The sequence below is a fragment of the Rhyacophila brunnea genome, unplaced genomic scaffold, assembly GCF_057557595.1.
Source record: "Rhyacophila brunnea isolate RB1 unplaced genomic scaffold, BYU_Rbru_1.0 scaffold_13, whole genome shotgun sequence".
NCBI classification, from domain to species: Eukaryota; Metazoa; Arthropoda; class Insecta; order Trichoptera; family Rhyacophilidae; genus Rhyacophila; species Rhyacophila brunnea.
The window spans coordinates 38813492-38836456 of NW_028232785.1; the positions used below are offsets into that span (position 1 = coordinate 38813492).

The window sequence follows — 22965 nt, forward strand, 5'->3', positions numbered from 1 at the left end:
GCGTACATCGGGAAATATGCGGTCAATGAGAGCATTTTGCGAATCAACGATTCTGCAGAAATTAGTGGGCAATTTTATGTATCCAGTATTTTCATAGACAGCAACTTTTCCATCGCCGATATCTAACAATTGGTTCGAGAATGTGTCAGCAGATGAATCTTGTAGCATTTGCACGCGCATGTTTATTTTTAGCTGGACTTTTTCAACATTACGCCACAGTGGCGATGATTTCAAAGCGTTGATCTCATCAGCGTACGTTGAACGTGGAATGATGGGAAGTGTTTATCTGAAATCACCTGAAAGGAGTAACAGAGTGCCGCCGAATAGTTTGTCGTTGTTTCTTATATCTTTGAGTGTTCTGTTCAACGCCTCAAGAGAATGTTTGTGTGCCATAGTGCATTCATCCCAGATGATAATTTTGCATTGTTTCAGCACTGTGGCCATGGACGATTGTTTTTTTATGTTGCACATTGCGTCTGGGTTATTATGAATATTCAGTGGCAGCTTAAATGCTGAATGAGCTGTTCTGCCTCCATCCAATAAAGTTGCTGCAATGCCAGATGATGCAACAGCCAATGCAATGCCATTATTTGATCGTATTTTGGCGAGAATTAGCGAAATGAGAAATGTTTTGCCAGTTCCACCTGGTGCATCAAAAAAAAAGAATCCACCTTGTCCCGCCAAAACTGCCAGCATAATGCGGTCGTAAATGATTTTTTGTTCATGAGTCAGTAGTGGGACATTGCGAGTAACAATCGCTGCCATTTCTGCAGTATCGTACTGCAGTTCACGATTCATTTCGGTGTCCATTAAATCAGAAGTACTTCGATTTGGCGAACTCATACCGAAATGACTGAGTGGTAAATTGGCAATGACAACGCAAAGATCCTCGATAGTAATCAATGCTTCATTGTACATAGCGTCACTGAATGGAATCGTTAGATCGTTGCACCGTGTACGAATTCGATGCAATATATCGTCAGTCATTGAATCTTTGTGCTTATCCCACAACGTGTCTGCTCGTCCCGGGAAACATGTAGTCAACACTATAGCGAATAGAAGACGAATTTGTGTTGCTGTACAGCCCAATGCTGCTTCAGCAAGCATATCGTCCCAGTGATTGTCGTCTTCGAGCAAGCCGAGTGCAAGGCATGCATCTTTATATGTTGGATACTGTTGCCCATTCACTTTGCGTATATCTTGAAATGATAATGAGCCGGTGACATTAACCAACAACAGTCGCAGATAGAAACACTCAATCTGCCTTGGATTGACTGTATATACTCGGCCCAAAGTGTTTGATTTGAATAGGCCGGGGCACGCAACAATTGGTGTGCCTTGCTTGCGGGGCATCCATTTTTTGTTTGATTCCATGTGAAATAGCGAGGTACTTCGGAATAGAGTAGGTAATATTTGTGCAAAGGCACCGAAAGTATCCGCACGATTACACAATTCGAAAAATTTGGTGAGTAGTTTTTGGTGGATTTATGGCACGCTCAAATGCTGTCTCGTTGGTGAAAAATACGCGCTGGCCGTTTTCAAGATGGACGGCTAAATGTATAACTGCTGGGTCCCGTTCATGAATTGGGAAACCAAAGATACGCCAGACAGCTTCATTGGAGCTGATGTACCGGCCAATTTGGTACCTAGCGCATTATTTCGTCGTTGTCATTCAATCGAGGAGCATTCACATCGGTATTTTGAATTTGAAATACAGCCATATCGCTGCCTTTATTCACATACTTGCAAATGTATTTGATGCTCTTCACCGAACTGCAGAACTCAACATTAATATGAGCATTGAATGTTTTGCTCAGCAGAGGCGAATATGGTACCACCCAACGATTGTCAATGTCAATGTCTGCGTTGTTGATATTTAGCGTAAACGATTGTCCGCCATTATCAGTATTTCTTCGACGATATATTGGATATCCGTCGACATTTGTGATCGTGTCGTTGGTGAAATGTTTAGGAAAACGCTTTGTACATGAAATGTCAAAATAACGCGACGCTTCTCGTGAATTCTTCTCGGACATAGCGCCATCTGTCATTCAACAACATAAATAATTTCGTTCTGTTTGAAATACGAACGACGGTTCATACAAAAATACTAAAATCGCGATTAAAAAATTGGAGGGTAGAAGTAGGAAGGTGAAAATTTTGGGTTATAGGTATTTTTTGATGCCAAATAAAAAAAAATACAAAAAAAAAATTGTCAAAAAAATAAAAGAATTTTTTTTCTGGATAGAGATACCCGAATCACCTAGCGGTATGAAATATACTTGTTGACCTATTCTTATACTTAACAAATATACATAAAAAAAAACATAAAAATCGGTCGAGCTTTAAAGAATTTTTTTTCTGGATAGAGATACCCGAATCACCTAGCGGTATGAAATATACTTGTTGACCTATTCTCAAACCTAACAATTATACATAAAAAAATTCATAAAAATTGGTCTAGCGGTTTCGGAGGAGTTCGACCACAAACATCGTGACACGAGATTTTTATATATATATAGAGATTTTATAACATTATGATTATGTGATTTTTATTTGTGAATATGTATTTAAACTTTGTGTCTGTTGTTAGAAAAAAAACAATAAATATGACTTTTAACAAAGAATAAATTGGCTATTTCATTCCAAAATTAGATGTGAATTAATTATGGGGATGATAAATGTTAAAAAGAAATATAAGGGTATATAATAGGCATTTATTGACAAATAAGTTGCACAGAATTTTATGGAAACTAATATGAATCGCTTAACAATACATAAAATGTTTTAAATCACATATCTTATTTATAACTACTTATTACATTTTTGGTTGAAATTTATACAGAGAATATCATGAAAACTAATGAATAGCTTAACAACACATATTAAGTGTTTGAAATCACATTACATTTTTGATTGAAATTTATACAGAATAGCGTATGAGTATCTTAACAATACATAAAGTGTTTTAAATCACATATCTTTTTTATAACTCACATTTTTGGTTGAAATTTATACACAGAATATAATGAAAACTAATGAATAGCTTAACAATACATAAGTGTTTGAAATCACATATTTTACATAACTGTTACATTTTTGGTTGAAATATTGATGGAAAAGGTTTGACGAATAACAATTGTTTTAATATTTACTAGGTACTTAACGGCCCTCGTGCACCATGTAGGTAAAAATGGAGGCTTTATCATATTTTCAGAGCATAATCCTGGAAATTCCTTAAAGCCGCGTTGCCACGATCCAAGTTGACTTGGGCCGAGCACACTCGTACGAGACATCTTCATCCCAATTACTCCGATACAAGCTAGCTCGGATGAGTAGGACGCGGTCCGAGTAAATGAAGATGTCTCGTACGAGTGTGCTCGGCCCAAGTCAACTTGGATCGTGTCAACGCGGCTTTAAGGAATTTCCAGGATTATGCTCTGAAAATATGATAAAGCCTCCATTTTGACATACATGGCGCACGAGGGCCGTTAAGTACCTAGTAAATATTAAAACAATTGTTATTCGTCAAACCTTTTCCGTGTTAAGATACCATAAAATCCCCATTTTGACCTACGTGGGGTGGGGTATGTGGGCCCTTAAAAAGTGTCATCGAGTCCGATTTCCACTGTTTCATAATATCTAGCCAGTGAAGTGCTCGGCTGTGGCTCGTTCGATGACACAGAGTGAGGGTCCATTGAGTTCCAATACTCAGGGTCACCGTCAGCTTCTAATTCACTCTCGAACCGAGCAAATAACGTCGCAATCTCCAATTTTAGTGTAGTCTGTGAACGACGTGGAAATTTTTTAAATGTTTGAGCGTAACTCAAATAAAAACAGGTCCACGTCATCCATTTTTGGTTATTTTTCATTTTTTTTTAACAGATACTCTAAAACTTTTTCTGTTGGGTCACTCACCTCCTGATCACTATGTTCAACCTCCTGGACAGAGACTTCCAATGCCTCGAAAGGCTCTACATTGGAATCTTGAGTTTTTAGAATATTGCTATGCGTACTTCGTCTGTTATTGACATCATCTAAAAATCGCATTTGTTCGGACCTTGGCCAATTTTTATATTTTTTGTACGCTTGGCCTGAAACAGTTTCGGTTGTTTTTTATATTTGTTGTAATTATCTCTAAGACTCTTCCACTTGGAACTCCAATCATTACCTGTAAAAATAATTTTGTTTCAGATTCCTCGCTACAGGAGATACATATTATAAAACAATCGGTCATTCATATCATATTGGATTTACAACGATTGGTGTAATAGTAAAAGAAGTAAGTCAAGCGATTTGGAAAGTATTACAACCAATATATATGCCAAGACCCACGGAAACAACATGGAAGAAGTCTGAAGCTGGATTTAACGAAAAGTGGGGATTTCCAAATTGTATCGGAAGTATTGACGGAAAACATGTGTATATAAAATGCCCACCGAACACTGTGTTATGTGCCATTCAAATTTGTGACTGTTAGTGAGTCAGCCAGTGGATTCTACCGGCTGACACATGTTAAATCTTGTTCATTTTTTTCTTAAGTTTGTTGCATCATCTCCATTGTTTCCTTCCTAGTAGTATTCCAGAATATAAATCACTCTTCAGTTGGACTCCTTACAGGAAACACGTATTGTACTTAGTAATATTCAACCTTGTATTAGTATACCAGTAATAATATGTTATGTGATTTTGTGTTATAAATCGGAAATAAAGGAAAACGTTAAATATAATTAATATCTTTTAATAATTCCAACCCATAACAACTGGATCACTACATTTTTGCTATAAACAAAAATTCTCCATCGTGTTGCTTGCAGTGGTAGACCCAGAGTATAAATTTATTATGATTGATGTTGGTAGCTATGGAAAAGATAGTGACAGCACAATTTCCAAAGGTCTTCTTTTTACGACAAGCTTATTAACAATCAATCGGACATTCCTGGGCCAAAACCATTACCAGGTAGAATACAAACAGTGCCTCACGTTTTTATTGGAGATGGAGGTTTCAAATTGGAAACATTTTTGATGAGACCTTTTGGAAAGGATATAGCTATTCGTGATGAAAGAGTAAAAAACTATAATCACAGACTTAGTAGTGCAAGACGTACCTATAGTAGAGAGTACATTTGGTATTTTGGTTAAAAAATGGAGGGTATTTTAAAGAGCATTTGAATTAGATGTAGATACTGTGGTTGATATTGTCAAGGCTGCTTGTTGCTTGCACAACTACCTTAAAGTAAAAGGAGAACGTGATATAAATGAAGAAGAACATATTTCATCTCACAACGCACAGGCCTTGACGTCTTTTCAACCAACAAATAGCAGGAGCAATTTTTCAGCGTATGCAGTTAGGTTAGAGTTTATTTCGTATTTTAATCAGTGAACAGCTCTGTAGGTTAATAATACCGAGATATTGTTCATTCATGTATCCATAACCTATAAACAAATAGCAGGAGCGATTTTTCAGCGTATGCAGTTAGGTTAGAGTTTATTTCGTATTTTAATCAGTAAACAGCTCTGTAGGTAAATAATACCAAGAGTTTATTTCGTATTTTAATCAGTGAACAGCTCTGTAGGTTAATAATACCGAGATATTGTTCATTCATGTATCCATAACCTATAAACAAATAGCAGGAGCGATTTTTCAGCGTATGCAGTTAGGTTAGAGTTTATTTCGTATTTTAATCAGTAAACAGCTCTGTAGGTAAATAATACCAAGAGTTTATTTCGTATTTTAATCAGTGAACAGCTCTGTAGGTTAATAATACCGAGATATTGTTCATTCCCGGTTCCCATTTCCTTGGCAATTTTATCCACGCATCGCCTTTTAATTGACGATTTTTATAATTGATGTCACTGAGATCATACAATAATCTCCTCTCTCTCACTAAATCAATCAATTTCTCAGACGACATTATTGCAACGGGACTTATCTATGACGCGACTGGACGGGAGGTACGGCGTTCTTTGTAATTCCGGGAATAGCACTCTAGAACGCTAGCGTTCCAATTGACCGGCGCGGTCTGACCGCCGGCTGTGTACCCATACAGTATGAAGTCCATACAGTACAAAGAACGCCGAACTCCGAACGCGGAACGCAGACCGCCTGACCGCGCTCTGTCTGCGCAAGCCCTTAAGTATTATTGAAGTGTGTCACCCGTGTGAAGTGTTAATGTATCTATTATAATAATATTAGTATCGACCGAAAACACTTTTCAGTATTGTGGCAACACTTTTCTTACATTACCCTGAATGTATCCTGGCTGTCACGTTACTCCTCCCATATTTACACTTAACATGGATGTAAAGCATGAATGTGATGGAGAACACTCCGATATAGAAGGCAAGCCTTTGTTTGACATGCTGACTAGCCATCCAAACAACCCGGACCCTCGAACTCATGTAACGCAAAAGAATGCGGACGTTTCACGTTGCAATTTCGAGGTTAGTTTTTGGAAACTAAATTATTTTAAAATAACATTAGATTGAGAATAAAAATGATTCGTTTAATAATATAAACTGTGGCATTTTTACAAACTATGTAGGAACATAAGGTGATATTAAACTTTGTTTCAAAAAATTACATGGTTATACAATTTGACAGCTACGATACATCTGTGATATCTATAGGTTAGGTTAGTTTATCTACTAATTCATGTTAAATATAAATATTATACAATGTTATATGGTGATTACGTGACCCGAAACTGTTTTCACCGTGATAACAATATGTAATAATGCTTCTTTCAGTACCTTAATATGGCGGACCTCTCTAATATAAAATCTGAGACAGATGATCAACCAGCTGTCGTCAAACGCGAGCTTATTGAAGATATCACACACCCATTATATGATGATGAATACCCTCAACCGGGTTGTTCAAATTCAAATTACATGTCAATTGTAAGTAGTTATAATGTGTGCTGTCTTATATAGAAGGTTGGAATTAGATATGCAACTTTGAAACTCATTTCAGCATTATTAATTCGCTCCAAATTGCTTCATTTAGTGGTTTAAGCTCACACTAATATTTTAAAACAATTTATGTGTAGGTTTATAAATCTTTCGTCAAATCATGAGCATTTATTTATGATGATTTATTATACATCACAATCATTCGAATGTAAAGCAATAATTAATGCGATTATCTAAAATTGCGATCAATTATATGGTGAATAAAATTAATCGCGCGTGAGTCCTTTTTAGGTAGGTAATACAAGGTAAGCCTATTGTCTATAAAAAAACTACTTGCAGCTGGAATGGCAGAATGGAAATTTTTGAACGAAGCGGTACGCAAACAAGAAGCAAAACGCAACAGTATCTTCAAAAGAGGTATAGTGCTTCTCACGGTGTCCAATAACGCAACAAAAATACTGAATTGTCATTTTTTATGGTCATTATATTTTTGTCTATGCTCACATTACAGCTAGTTGGGGTTGACATTAGATTTTCCAACCTGGAAATGAATACATCTGCAAATGGTTTCGATAACCGGAATCGTTTCACAAGCGCCTTGTCTGTCATTTTGAATGAATCCGTCTGGTTCGAAATCCTAACAACAAAATTTCAGCGTGAATCACTTCCATTTTGGGTACTTGTAAAATAACCTAAAATGTGGTAATGACATTATCATATTATTTAATCGGTACTTTTTAGTTATCGCTGAATTCTTAAAACGATTGATTGTTAAATCTAATTAATCCTTAAAGAAGCTACTTCAACATTAACCTCATAATAGTGTTATTACAATATTCAGTAGATATCTACGAGAACGTGAACAGAACTTCCAATGAATTTTACAAACCTAATATTTATAAAATATGTTTGTTTCTGTATCATCATCATCAGCTGGGGTCGAATTGCTGGATGAAGGCCTCCCCAAGCTTTATCCAACTCTCTCGGTCCTGTATCGTTCGCTGCGACGTATTTCCGCCGACTTTTACCAGTTCGTCAATCCAGCGGCTTTTAGGGCGACCCTGTGGCCCTTTCGTGCCCCTTGGGTACCACTGGATGACGGCGTTTGTCCAGCGGCCGTCCCTTCGGCGAGAAATGTGCCCCGCCCATCTCCATTTCAACTGTTTGGCAACGTCTATTACATCGCGTACTCCTGTCTGCTTCCTAACCCATTCGTTTCTCTTACGGTCCTTTCGCGTGATTCCCAACATACACCTCTCCATGGCTCGCTGTGTGACTCTTAGCCTTTGGACATCTCTCGTGTTGAGAGTCCACGTCTCGCAGCCATACATGAGCACAGGTAGCACACATTGGTTTAACACCATACGTTTAAGACATAATGGTAGGTCACTCTAGAAGATACTATTCAGATGTCAGAAAACACTCCATCCCACCTTTGTTCTTCGAGAAATTTCATCGTGCATGCTTCCGTGTATGGACACCTGCTGTCCGCAATAGACCTAGCTGTTAACTTGCTCGAGTTGGGTGCCAGAAATATAGATAATCGCAGGGTTCGAAAAACAGTTCCTCATCACTTTTGTCTTTAAGACATTTATCTTTAGACCGACCGTTTGACTGACAACCGCGAGTTCTTGCATTCAACCTTGGAGGTCTTTCGGGTCTTGTGAGAGTATAACAATATCATCTGCAAAGCGCAGGTGACAGAGGTTCTCCCCATTAATTGGAACACCCTTTTCCTCCCAATCAAGTTTCCTAAATAAGTCCTCAAGAGTAGTGGTGAATAATTTAGGTGAAATGGTATCACCTTGCCGGACACCTTTGTTAATGGAGAATTTACACGACCGTTTGTGGAGTTTCACGCATGCTGTGGCATCACTGTATATACTATTCAATTGTTTATGTAGCGTCTGGAAATTCCTATGTTGCTAAGGGCGTCTATAATTGAGAATTTTTTCATGAAAGCAAACGCCTTTTCATAGTCTATAAAACCAATATATAATGACAGTTTATATTCCTGGTAGCGCTCTATGATTTCCCTGACGACCTGTATATGATCCTTTGTACTGTAGCCTCTTCTGAATCGGGCTTGCTATCTTGGTTGGTTATCGTCTAGAACTGTTTCGAGACGGTTTGAGAGTATTTTCGTGAAAACCTTATACAGAATTGGCAGTAGAATAATTGGTCGATAGTTTTTCAAACCTTCAGTGTATCCTTTCTTATGTAGAATAATAATGGAGGCATTTTTCCATGACTCTGGGATGTTCTCTTCGTGCAGACAAGCCGTGAACAGACGTGCGAGAACTTCACTCACCGTACTCCAGGCCCGTTTGAGAACATCGATAGTCAGCCCATCTTCTCCCGGGGCTTTCCCACTCTTCATGCACATTATAGCATATTCCACCTCTGTGGTAGTAACATCGGGAAGAGGATCTTCATATTCTCAGTTCACCAGAAGATCTGAATTGATGTCAGTGTCATCTTTATAGAGCGCTGTAAAACTCTATAACAGTGTCGAGTAGATGGTCCCAGTTACGCACGATACTTCCATCTTGCGATTTTAGTGTCGTGATCTGCCGTCTCCTATTGACAGATGCTGCTATTTCTTGTGTAAGCTCCTGCCTGACGCAGGGTTCATATTGAACTTACAAAGATCTTCTCATATGTTTTTACGTAGTTACGCACAGCGTGGAGTACTCGAGATCATTTGCAACTTGTTGCTCACTTTTCGTACTCCTACGCAACTTCATAAGATCCAACGTTTCCTTTGAAAGTTTGCTTACTCGTTCAACCACAGCAGCAACTGTCTCTTCCGAAGATTCTATAATGATTTTTGTTATTGCCTCTGTGTTTTGTAGGGAGATGGTGTCATTTTCAGCCTGGTTCCATTCATCGTTCGACAGGGATATGCATTCACCTTAACGTGAGCTTCGGCCCCATTTTTGAATAAATATGTGACGATGCCACCATCGTGTAAACCGCACCAAAGGGTGCATTTTGTAATGAATTCTAGAAAGTCTTCTGGAATATTCTATTTCCGTGTGGGCAATCTTCATTATTAACAAACCCGGTAAGGGCGGACGTGCTCAGCGTGGGTCAAAATATAACTTTTTTTCTATTTTCAATGCATGATCCTGGATATACCTTAAACATTGTAGATAATTTATTTATATAATTTTGAAGCTTTATTATCCATTATATTTATTTTAAACATTTGATGACTGCAAAAAGTATTTTTATTACCCAAAATAGTGTTCCTTTAAACCTCTCGCTCTGATGTTTTAGAATATAGCCATATTTCAGTACATGAATGTGCAGCGGTGTTAAGATTTTATTAGGCATAAATTAATATTAGGCATTAATTAGGCATTTTATTATTCAAAAAATGGGCAAGATTAACACATTTGAAGATAATTCTAAAGATACTAATAATTATAAGCAATGTTTTTGACCATTCAAGTGTGATAAACATTCTACGAATAATGATTGCTTTATAATAATTATTGATCGAAGAATAAGGTAGGGGTTTTTTGAAATACGCCATTTCTTTTGTCATTCCCCAGTGGTTAAGCTTCAACATACGGCCGTAGCCATAAATTTACAAAATAAAATTGAAGCATGGAGTAAGATCATGATAATGCGCGTGTTTGAACATGTACCGTTTAAAACTTTTTTTTCGGTTAGGTACATGTTCATACACGCGCGTTAACATTTTCTTACTCCCTACTTCAGTTTTAGATTGTCAATTTATGGCTACAGCCGTATGTTGTAGCTTAACCACTGGTGTGCCGCGAGACGATGCTAGGTGTGCCACGAAGCATTGCTTAAAAAAACACAAATAATTTTGTATATTATACAATACTTACTTAATAGTCAAATTTGCGTACATGGCTGGTAATTAATACATTTGAGCACCTGCCTGAACTTAATAAAACAATGCAAGGTCAGAATGAAAATATATTGACGTGATCTGATAAATAAGAATGATTTAAGACAAGGATCTGTACAAATGTACCAAAGGACCTACCAGACCACCAATGAAAACAAGCAATTAATTTTGAATTAGAAATTTCATCATTACTTTCATACAATCAATACGACTGGATTCGAAACCCTTTTGCAACCAATGCCGAAAATTATATAGAACCTCTTATGGTATTTTCTGGATTTCGGTTATTAACGCTTTCGCTGCTGAATAGATAATGAGATTTTAATTGCCCCCTTTAAAATGCACGTTAATTACATCGATCGGCCGCCTGGTCATTACGCATCGTGTGCGTCTTCCGCGTCCAAAGTATTAAAGAATATCCTCGTATTTCTGACAAGGCTACCAAACTAACTAAGTAAGGCTTAAAACGTGTACGATCATTGAAACAAGCTATTTATTGATAATACCAATACATGGGAATAATAATGTACATTTCGTTTATCGTCGTGTGTTATGTTTATTTAATTATTTATCAAATAAGTAGGTATGTTATGTAATTTTAGTGCTCTGGGGGCTCAAACTCAGGGGGGTGGCGTGGCAAGTCAAGCAAATAAGTGAGATAAACACAAATTACAAATTTGCTCTAATTGCAAAAAAAACTTACTTCGCTGGCATTAATAACTTGATACAAACGATTGTGGGATACAATTTATTATTATTGTGTCAGTACTTGACAAATAATTATTGTTCACCGACAACTAACCGTAGTTCAAGTTTAATAAATACAAAAAATCGCCTAAACATAGAATCAATACGATTTATTTTACTTCGAACATCATTTGAAAAACGCTATTTTAAAGTATCACACTGTCTTTAACATAACCAAAAGGTAGGGGGGCCGCCAAAGATTCTGGCCTAGGGTCCATGTTTTGGTGTATAAATTATTTTACGTGTGGTGTGCCACGGAAAATTGGGAAGACCTTTTGTGTGCCGTGGGTGAGAAAAGCTTGCGGAGCACTGCTCTAAAACATAAGAGCGAGAGGTTTGAAAGAATACTATTTTATGTAATAAAAATACTTTATTTACATATCATGCTTTGAAAATAGAATAAAAGCTCCATTTTTACCTACGCTGAGCATGTACCTCCCTAAGCAAAAATGAGTCAAATCGCTTTTCGCAATTTTGCAATAAAGTGCAGTTATATGTTGCGTAAATCGACAACAGCTTTTTTGAGTAAATTTGAATAATTTATTAGCATTCAAGCGCAGTTTTATTCATGAAGATTTGCCTGACTATACTGATCATTACGTATGCTTACATACTGTAGCGTAAAGTTTAGAAGAGATCTTTATTTAGCTAAGTACATATTTGTTCCGATTTATACGCGGCGTAAATGAAAACTGCCATTCTTCGTGGGATTGGTTTGTGTGTCTCATAATTATCTTAAAAATCGAGGGCATTCATTTTTTGTTCTCCTACGGTGAAAAACTAACCTGCCATTGGTAATGCCGATTGGGAGGGAAATAAGTTTGTACAACCAAATCACATCAGATATTAACATAGGGCGTAATGCTCAATTCATACTTACCACAAACTTACAGTAAAATTGGTAAATAGCTGAAATCCATCTGTTCACTATAGATTATAGAGATAAGGAATCCTTAACCATAGACTACTTTTGTTGTGAACTCGCCCCCTTCTGTATTACCAATAAGCACTGACAGCTGCTGTCAAAATAAATGTACGTGTCTATAAACAGCCCATACGCTCAAATTCATTTAACAATTGATCTCAATATGGGTATTGAACAATTATTAAATATCCGTGACATTTAATGCGACATATTTTCCTTTACTTTCGTTGATTCTGTACATGTCCTAATTTAGTAAAACCGATTATCGAATTGAAATGTCAGTGTCAATGAATTATGAATTAACTTTTTTTATTCGAATTTAGATATTTATGTAATATTAAACTAATAGATAGGTAGTTAAAATATATAAGTACTTAGTTACCTACACACCAACATGGTAATATTAGTTTTAATCACACTAGATAATTATTCATATCATGGCATATTTGTAATAATTGTAAATGACAAAATCTGAAATTACAACGGCAAGTGTTACCGTATCGGGAAAAACATGGGTCAAAAAATAACATATATTATTCTCTAATTGCGGAGACATTTAATCATTTTAATTAAATATTAAATGTGTATTTATAGTAATTGAATTTATTTTGTATATTTTTCATACTTTTGTCATCGTTTAACAATTACAAAATAATTTACCTAAATTATGAAAAAGAGAATTTTTATATATGGTATTATTTTCAATAGAAAAACAGAACGAAGCTATTGCAGATCTGGTGGAACATAGACAACTCGATCATAACTATGAAAGGCTTTCTGGATAGTGTTTTGTTGTAATTTTGTTGTAATTATGACAGACGATTGAGCATCCCGCTCATATTTCACCTCAAGTGGGCATTGTTTTATAAATTCCTAAAATAGGGTCTGCTTAGCTCATTCGATGACTTCCTTGTTATTTAAATTTTGTAATGTCTACACTAATTCTACTGTTTTAATGGTCATATATTTTTTTTTTAATATATATCGACCTTGGAAAGGCAAAAGGATTTAACCCTCACTTTTTGCAAAATAGGTTTCATTGAATAATAGCCATTGCACACAACTAAATACACGTTCTGCCTAAATGCCAAATTATTATCAAATTTTAGCTTTTAATTTTTAAAAAAGAAAGGCGTTTGAAATTTGCGTCCAAGTAAAAGGATTTATTCCACATCAATGACATTATTAGTCGTTCAAGTAATCTTTTACGGAAAGGAAAAAGGCGTTATGCATCTTACGTTGCAAATATATGAAAATAATGGTAGTTTTACTAAACTCTGGGGGCCGACCGGGTAAGTTATGAACCAGAAGGAAGACTTAAGCCACGTACATTTCTCGGTCGGTCATTTGACAGTTAACACAGATTTCGACAGTCTTTTCATAAAAAATCATTTAAAGTTTAAACATTGAGTGAAAATGGCAACAGAACGAAGAAAAATGAATCTTGAAAAGTGTGGTGTTAATAGGGACGCAACAAATAATCCCGACAAGAACTGTTAGTGTTTAAAATTGGTACATCTTGAAGTTTTTATATCACACACGAGAAGAGCTATTGTAAATTCTATCTATATCGGTATGAAACGGCCTGTGACAACTTATATTGTGTTTTAATTATCGATTATCGATTAATTGATTTGATGATATCATAATATCTGAGTAAAGTAATACAATATTTGTTAATTCACTTAAAACACTGCCGTGCGATTTATAGGTTATGTGATCTGTCAACAATACTTCTCAATTGAAATTGTTTTCAATTCGCTTTAATTTACGATTAATATCATTGTAATAGACTAATATCATTAAAATGCACTGTTTTATGTTAATATATTATAGTAATAACATAAATTGCAAGTAAAATGTACGTGTCTAACTCCAAATATGTTAATACCTACCTAATTTTTTGTCAGGTAAAATGACTTAACCCTCATTTTTATTAGTTTTTCTTCAATAACTTCATTATTTAATCATATATTGGGAAAAAATAATACCAAATTAATATGAATCATCATGCACTTCAAGGTTGTGTCTATTTTATATTTAGACTTTGGCCCAAAATCTTTATCAAAACGTTTTTTGTGCCTCCTGTAAAATTTGATTATTGTGGATTAACTCCTTTTGCCTTTCCACAGTCGATATGTAATACTCTTTTATTAATATTAATTTTTTCTAAATGTCATGTTGTAAACGTCTTATATTAATAATTTGTAATTCTCACCATATTAAAAAAAATAAGATTTTGATCATACATAATTCCACCAGCACACATAACTACAACATCAACTCCCTGGAATCACGACGCACTGTCCACGACATTAAATTCCTACACCAAATCATACATAACGCCATTGACTCGATCGAAATAGTGCAGTCCAGCATATGTTTAAATGTACCCCAGAAACGCACGCGCTCTCAAAAATTATTTCATATACCTAAACACAACACTAACTACGCTAGTAATGCTGTATTCGTTAGAATAATGACTACGTACAATAATTTTTTCAGCGATACAGACATTTTACACCTAACATTTGACACATTCACAAAAACAATTTGTGAAAAAACATACAAAACTAACTTCACACTACCGCAATAAATACCAAAGCATACTCCCACGCACTCTCACCCATATATACACACGCACGTAAACACATACCTTATATTATATACTTATTTTAAAGTTGTTTCTTCTATCTCACTTTGTTTTAGTTTAATATAAATGTAATAATAAATGTGGAAACCCATTATTGGTCCTTGTATATTATGTAACAAGTTGTAATATGTACTTTCAATGTCGACTGTGAGGTTTCCCAAATAAAATAAAATAAAATAAAATAAAATAAATGTCAACAATTGAGTGCAGTGTAATACGTTACACTGCACTCACTCGTTGACATTTATGTTTTAACAGAAAAACACTTTACAAACGACATAGTGCCAGTGCTATATTAGGGAGCATTGGAACATAAGTATATTTTATAGATAGTATTACTTTGATATATTAATATTCCTATTCTTTTTGTAGATTTCTACCCAGAAATGTTTTGCAGTACGTAAGAGTAAACCATTGGATATCGTTAAAAAAGATACGGTTGATAATGACCCAAGTAACAACAAAATAGCACATGCAATCAATGAAAACAGAATACTGATGATGCAGCATTCGGAAATAACCATCGATGAACAGAACATCAAACATGAAATTCAGAAATTATACTTACCAAAGGAGGTTCGAATTAAGTTGAGAAGAGTTACATATTTTCCACGTAACTTTATTTGTAATAATTGTAGTGGAGTGTTTGAAACTGTAAAATATCTAAATCATCACTACGTTTCATGCATGAAGTCTCAGCATCTTAAGTCATACATGCCACATACCGGTAAAAAATCACATCAATGCGAAGTGTGTTTTATAAAGTTCACCCAAAATAGTGATCTCAAATTACATAAAATGACACATACGGGCGAAAAATCACATCAATGCGATGTGTGTTTAAAAAATTTTAGCAAAAAGGGTGTTCTCAAATTACATAAAATGACACATACGGGTAAAAAACTTTATAAATGCAATGTATGTTCATATAGGTCCTCGACATTTGGTAATCTTAGAACACATAAAATGACACATACTGGTGAAAAACCTTATAAATGCAATAAATATTCATATAGATCTTCGAGATCTGTTGATCTTAAAACACACAAAATGACACATACTGCTGAAAAGCCTTATAAATGCAATGTATGTTCATTCAGATCCTCGACATCTGGGTATCTTAAAACACATAAAATGACACATACTGGTGAAAAACCATATAAATGCAACAAATGTTCTTATAGATCCTCGATATCTAGTTCACATAAAACGAAACGTGCCGGTGAAAAACCTTATAAATGTAATGTATGTTCATATAAATCTTCGAGACTCAGTGATCTTAAAAAACATAAAATGACACATACCGGTGAAAAACCTTATAAATGCAGTGTGTGTTTATACAGATGCTCGCATATTGGTGATCTTAAAAGACATAAAATGACACATACTGGTAAAAAACCTTATAAATGCAATGTATGTTCATATAAGTCCTCGACATCTGGTAATCTTACAACACATAAAATGACACATACTGGTGAAAAACCTTATAAATGCAATGAATGTTCATATAGATCCTCGAGATCTGCTGTTCTTAAAAGACATAAAATGACACATACTGGTGAAAAACCTTATAAATGCAATGTATGTTTATATAGGTCCTCGACATCTGGTAATCTTACAACACATAAAATGACACATACCGATGAAAAACCTTATAAATGCAATGTGTGTTTATACAGATGCTCGCATATTGGTGATCTTGAAAGACATAAAATGACACATACTGGTAAAAAACCTTATAAATGCAATTTTTGTTCATATAGGTCCTCGACATCTAGCAATCTTACAACACATAAAATGACACATACTGGTGAAAAACCTTATAAATGCAATGAATGTTCATATAGATCCTCGAGATCTGCTGATCTTAAAAGACATAAAATGACACATACTGGTGAAAAACCTTATAAATGCAATGTATGTTCATATAGGTCATCGACATCTCGTAATCTTAAATCACATAAAATGACACATACTGGTGAAAAACCTTATAAATGCAATGTATGATCATATAAATTCTCGACATCTAGCTATCTTAAAAAACACGAAATGAGACATATTGGTAAATAACCTTTTTAAAACAATATTATATATATTATGAAGGTGATAGTTTTCGCATTCCTGCAGCTCGAATTCGTAACTATCGACTCGTGTGTGCGAAAACTACACGGTATGACAAGTTATCATCGCCCTTTTCACCCCGTATACTATAATACGTATTTTGGAAGCCACTCGCTAAGGACTATTTTAACTCGCGAGTGACCAGTCGGCAACATCGCCAAAACCGAGAAAATCGATGTCTTTGGTACTAGGTGAAACTTCAAAAATAAAATGTCAAACGAAATCATTATTTTTATTGGTTATGTTTGTGTATAACTCCTATAATATTCGATTGATGTAGTATAATATGATATAGATATATGTTCGTAGAATATAACCTTTTATAAATGCGAATACATCTAACATTATTACACTGTAAAAGAAGATTTAACAAAATAAACACAGTGTCTTCAATAACATTTATTTTTATGTAGGTATTTATTCATTGTAAATCAATAAAAAACATTAACATAATTAATTAAACTCAATATAATAGAGTTTTAAGTAACATTGTGAATAATATCGTCGGTCCCTATTAAAAAAGTCGGTTCTGCAAAATGCTGCTTTTCAATCAAAGATGTTTTTATCCATAAAATCGTTTATTAATGAAACATTGTTACCAAATTTGCCAAAAAACCTTATTTTTAGGATTTTATATATAATACAATTTTTGAGAAATTCCTATAAAAACCCGAGAAAAGTCACATGCGACATATTTACTAGAATAAATTAAGTAATTTTGTCAGAAGTGTCAGTTATGACAATTTTAATAGAACTATGTTAAAATTATTATGTCGAATGTGTCAGTAACGACTATTTTAACTGGAATTTGATGCAAATTTTATGTCAGATCTGTCGAATAAAGCAATTCCAAGTACTTAATTTAAAGAATGTATGTATAAAATCGAAATCAAATATAGATATAATATATATAAAAGTAGTTTCTTACAAAGAAAGAAAACGTTATCATAAAATTTACATTGTTCACATAAATATATAATTATAATTATAAAAACTGGTAATTTTTTAGCTTAATAAAATTCCTATAGATTTAAGTTTTTATTTTTACTTAAAAATCCCTAAAAACTATACTTAATACTAGTTAACTTTGTTCTTTGTCAGTATTACTATCAATAATATCCTCCGATTTTTTTTAGAATCTTTCAATATGGGCGAGCTCCGTGTAAAATTTGTGATATTTTTTCTGGAATAAGATTACTTTTTCACATATCTTGCAAATCTTTATATTAATAGTAACTCACAGGAAGTGGGCCATCATAAGCTTCCTTCAGATCACATTCTGTTGAAAATCTGAGTGTTTCGTGCTGCACATCTTAGCACAACCTTAGCTTTTACAGGTTCACTTAAATCATCTGTATACTCAATCGTGTCGAATTATTGTGCATTTACCTTTAGTTCTGTTACACGATTCAATTACATAAATTCACGAAGTTTTTTTTGGCCAATTTTTGTTTGCGAGTAATGATTTTAAATCGTATAGGTGCATCACTGTAAAGACTTTCTTTACTATGTATGATACACCTTCAGCTTTTGCCCAACGTACTAAGCAATACCTACCACTTCTCAGGAACGTACAAACATTTTGCGATCACTAGCTCTTTCATTGGTTGAGTGGACGTTGTCACTCTCATTTTGAGTGTGGCCCTTTTCCATAAATCTATGAGTGGGTAATGGTGACATTAAATTCCTAGGCTGCAGGCATATAAAAGGGTGAATACGATGTGGTTTCTATTCTAACCACCACAATTATTGTCGGACCAAAATCTAAATTCTTTTACACCGATAAGTAATGCGGTTCTTTTATAAAATTGAACAGACAACTTACAAGAAAACTTATTTGCTCCGCGTTTTGCAATTCCTTCGTCATACTTCCCCATGAAGAGTCGTTAGTACTTTTTGAATGTCAAATATAACAACCACAATACTTTTACTCTGGAAAGCCTAGTTTTTATCTTCATGTTTAAGTGTGCGAGCTGCCTTCTTAAGGGCTAAATGTTTTTTCCGTCTTTTTTTATCTTCGTCTGTTGGACCGGTTTGCTCGAAAATGCATGACAAAAGCAAGCATTTTTTGGGCGGTGAAATGCTATATTGAACTTTTCATTTCAATATCTCTGTATTGCCCTTTTGTTAGTGCCTTGTTAGAATATTTATCCAGATCAAACCACTCGCGATATAAATTGAACATTTGAGAGTCACTTAGTTAGAAGTTTTTTAGAATGTTTTCAAATATAGTGCGATTCTACCAGAGGAAAACAGTTTACGTGATCGCATATGCTTTTCACCATCTCGTTATCTATGACGGTTTTTTATGGTCATATTTACCACGTCGATCAGGCTCAATATTATTATCTCCATCATATTTCTTCCAAGCAGTGGTTATAATAGTACGTTTTCCAGATGAAATAGTATTCAGAAGCATAGTCTTACAAACATTTCTTTTTCTTATCCTCAATAGGTAGATAATAAACAAATGTATTTCGACGATCATGCTTGGTGACTTCAGATGTTTGACGACGCTTCAGAATTTTCTTGGTATATTTTACGTCTAGAGACCAAAATTTGTGAAAGATGTGTAAGCGTTGCTCTTCAGAAAAAAAAAATAAAAGCACTTCAGTCGGCATTTTGGCATGGATTCTTCAAACATTTTTCACTAGCTTAAAAATAAAAATAGTTATTCTTAACGATATACTAAACAAAATAATGAAGAATAATATGTAAGTTAGCCATTTTATAGATATTGCCCGTAACCCTCAAAAGTTAGTTTAAACATTTTAATAAAAAAATAATTTAATCAAGGAACATTGTCGGTACTACAATAATTTTAAAACATCAGTCCCATTAAAACTGTCGGTTCTACCACTTAACACAAAACAGAATTGTTAATGTACAGTGAAAATAGTCGGTTGTACCACTTATGACATTAGGCATAAAATTTTGTCCAATTAAAAACGTCGAATGTCCCACATCCGACAGAGTTCTTATTAAAATGTAGGTTAAAATATTCATATCTTCCACAACCGACATTATTACTCGGAAACACCTAGTTGTGAACTATTTTTAGTAAATGTAAAAATATGACAATTATAAAATATCTACTAATTTAATTTTATAAGAATGCCAGTTTAAAATAATATTTTAGTAATATTTTACTTAACCTACCTTTCCTGTCAGAATGACCGTTGAGATTTGAATTTTCAGTTTTCATTTCTTTCTTTTTCTCCGGGATTTTGTCACTATACTTTGAGCCTAAAGCATTCTTTAATATCCTTTGTGACCTATTTCTTGCCATGATGAATAAAAATACAGATTATAGAAACTTTTCTAAACTATTATAAAAATATCCGTCTGTCCGGTGAACATAGCAGCAACTGTCAGAACCGACGCATCTTGCTCACCCGCGCCCAGCCAACAATGTCGGTTGGTAAGAACCGACATTGTTATTCGGACACTGTCGGTAGATCGTTCATTTTTAACTTGAGTATCTACAAACAAAAAAACTGTGATTGTGGTATAAATGTTTAAAGTGTTTAAATAACTTTTACGTAATAATCCGAAAATGACCAAAATTCAGATCTGACTTTTTTAATTGGGACCGACGATATATATATTTATAATTAGAATGGCCATGTGGAAGAGAGATAGATGGGAGAGATGTTTATGTAGTTTATATAAAACGTAGTCTTTTTATAAAACGTAGTCAGAAAGAATGTTTATGTATTATATTCGATTGGCCGATTGTTGCCTTTAAATTAACTCATTACCCGACCCCATACTATTAAAAGTTGAAATAAATACAATTTAATTTTTTCTGGTAGGCACGTCCTACCAGATGTTTTATTCTTTGCTTGTTTGTATTGATCCAAAACTTGAATAGAGTCGATAAATAACATATTTTGTGCCAATATATATCAGCATTTGTAGTGTAAAGTTAAATTTATGAATTTAGAGATACATTCCTTATTTTTAACGATTCTTCAACAGTAGTCAGTTTGTTGTGTGGGTTCACCAAAACTACATGGAACAATAATTATTAATAATATAGCATATGAACATATTATCACTTCCAAATATTAAACATAACGTGGAAACACCTCAGATATATAAATACCCTCTCGAAAAAATCACATTTGAAGAAAATACGATACTCGACGGGAATTGAATCCGTGTAGCCACCAATATGCTTTAACGAATTAAGCTACGAGCCTTATACATAATTGCAATAATTTAAACTAGTAGGTCCCACATGAAATGCTCATTGAATTGCGTAATTATCTGGATTTTTTCAAGTTATGTATGTTCAATATATAGAATGTTACATTCTCGAATCTTGTATATTATTCATTGAATAAAATAAATGGTTTATTACTTCCAAATGTGTTATCACACAATAAGTAACTGTTTACGTAGCTTGTATTCTGAATAATCCTACACTTCATTGTATCAAACTTATATTACTAAATCTATTTTGCAATAACAAAATGAATAAGGCCCCGTCCAGCGTAGGCGCGCTTGGCGGAGCGTTGAGTGGCGCGCGTATCTCAAACGTATAACCGTATAACAAAAAAAGACGTCTATTAACATTTTCACACACGGGGACGATCCCTAAATATTATTGTAGAAAAATATTTTGATGGCCATGATAGTCGCGCGACAAGCGTTCGCTTATAGCATGTGTTCTCAAACTTTTTACGGTAGCGGGCGCATGTGAGATTTGGGATAATAGTGGGGAAAAAATAAGTAGGTATTACGTGTTTAGTACATTTATTATATTGGTAGATTATAGATTTATTTACATTTAAATGTCTGAGGGCATTTACAAAAGAAGCTTAAAACACACATACAGTGATATATAAAAAATACAATAAAGAGTAAAATAAAAATATTCAAAATAGCACAGGGTATTAGTGCGATCTTTGACATTGCATTTCACTCACTGACTTTTTGAAGTCAGGAATGTAAGATGATAATCCCAATCATGATCAAGGCTGTTATCAGTAACCAAAGATTCGCACTAATATGTGGAGCTAAAACTGGATTTAATTTTGTAAGCTTCTTTTTTTAAAAGAGGGTACTTTTTATAGTCAGATTAATAATACTTTGCCGGAAACACACGAAAATTACTCTGGCACACGGTTAAGAACCCCTGGCTTATAGCATCGTGGATCCCAGGTTCGAATCCTGGGTCTGGCAAGTATATATTTTTGTCAATTTGTCAATGAGTAGGAGTATGGACCTAATAGGTTGAGCAATTGGCCGACATCTATTCCTAGTAAAAACAAAATCTGTGAATACAAACCTCAAACTATAATCTGTGGAGGCCCATAATATGATCCTATTAGGATCGGACATGGTTGAAAAAAATGTCTTATTTTAGTTTGCAATGTTCCTACTTAATTCAAATTGACAAATCAATTGACACCCTTGTAGCAATTTCTAAATCTGCTGAAACAACATACTACAAGACAATATGAATGATGTCAACGCTGATAATATCACTTCTCGCGGCCATTATAACGAGATTGCCAGACTGGCATACATTGCATTCAAGCCCATGTGTAATATTTTCGTAAAAATGCGTAATATTTGCTACTAATGTGTGTTCCCAGTGTTCATCTAAGCGGGTTAAAAGTGGTAGACAGATATTTAAAAAAAAATAAGATTAGCGCAACGACGAATGGAATGTGCATGTTGGGCATAAAATAAAATCACAAATTAAAC

General features: G+C 34.4%; 1 protein-coding gene across 1 annotated transcript in view; it reads right to left on the minus strand.

Annotated features, from left to right (window-relative positions):
* The window catches only part of LOC147077476 (uncharacterized), a 195976-nt gene that overhangs the window by 165008 nt on the left and 8003 nt on the right, over nt 1-22965 (minus strand). The window lies entirely within an intron of this gene.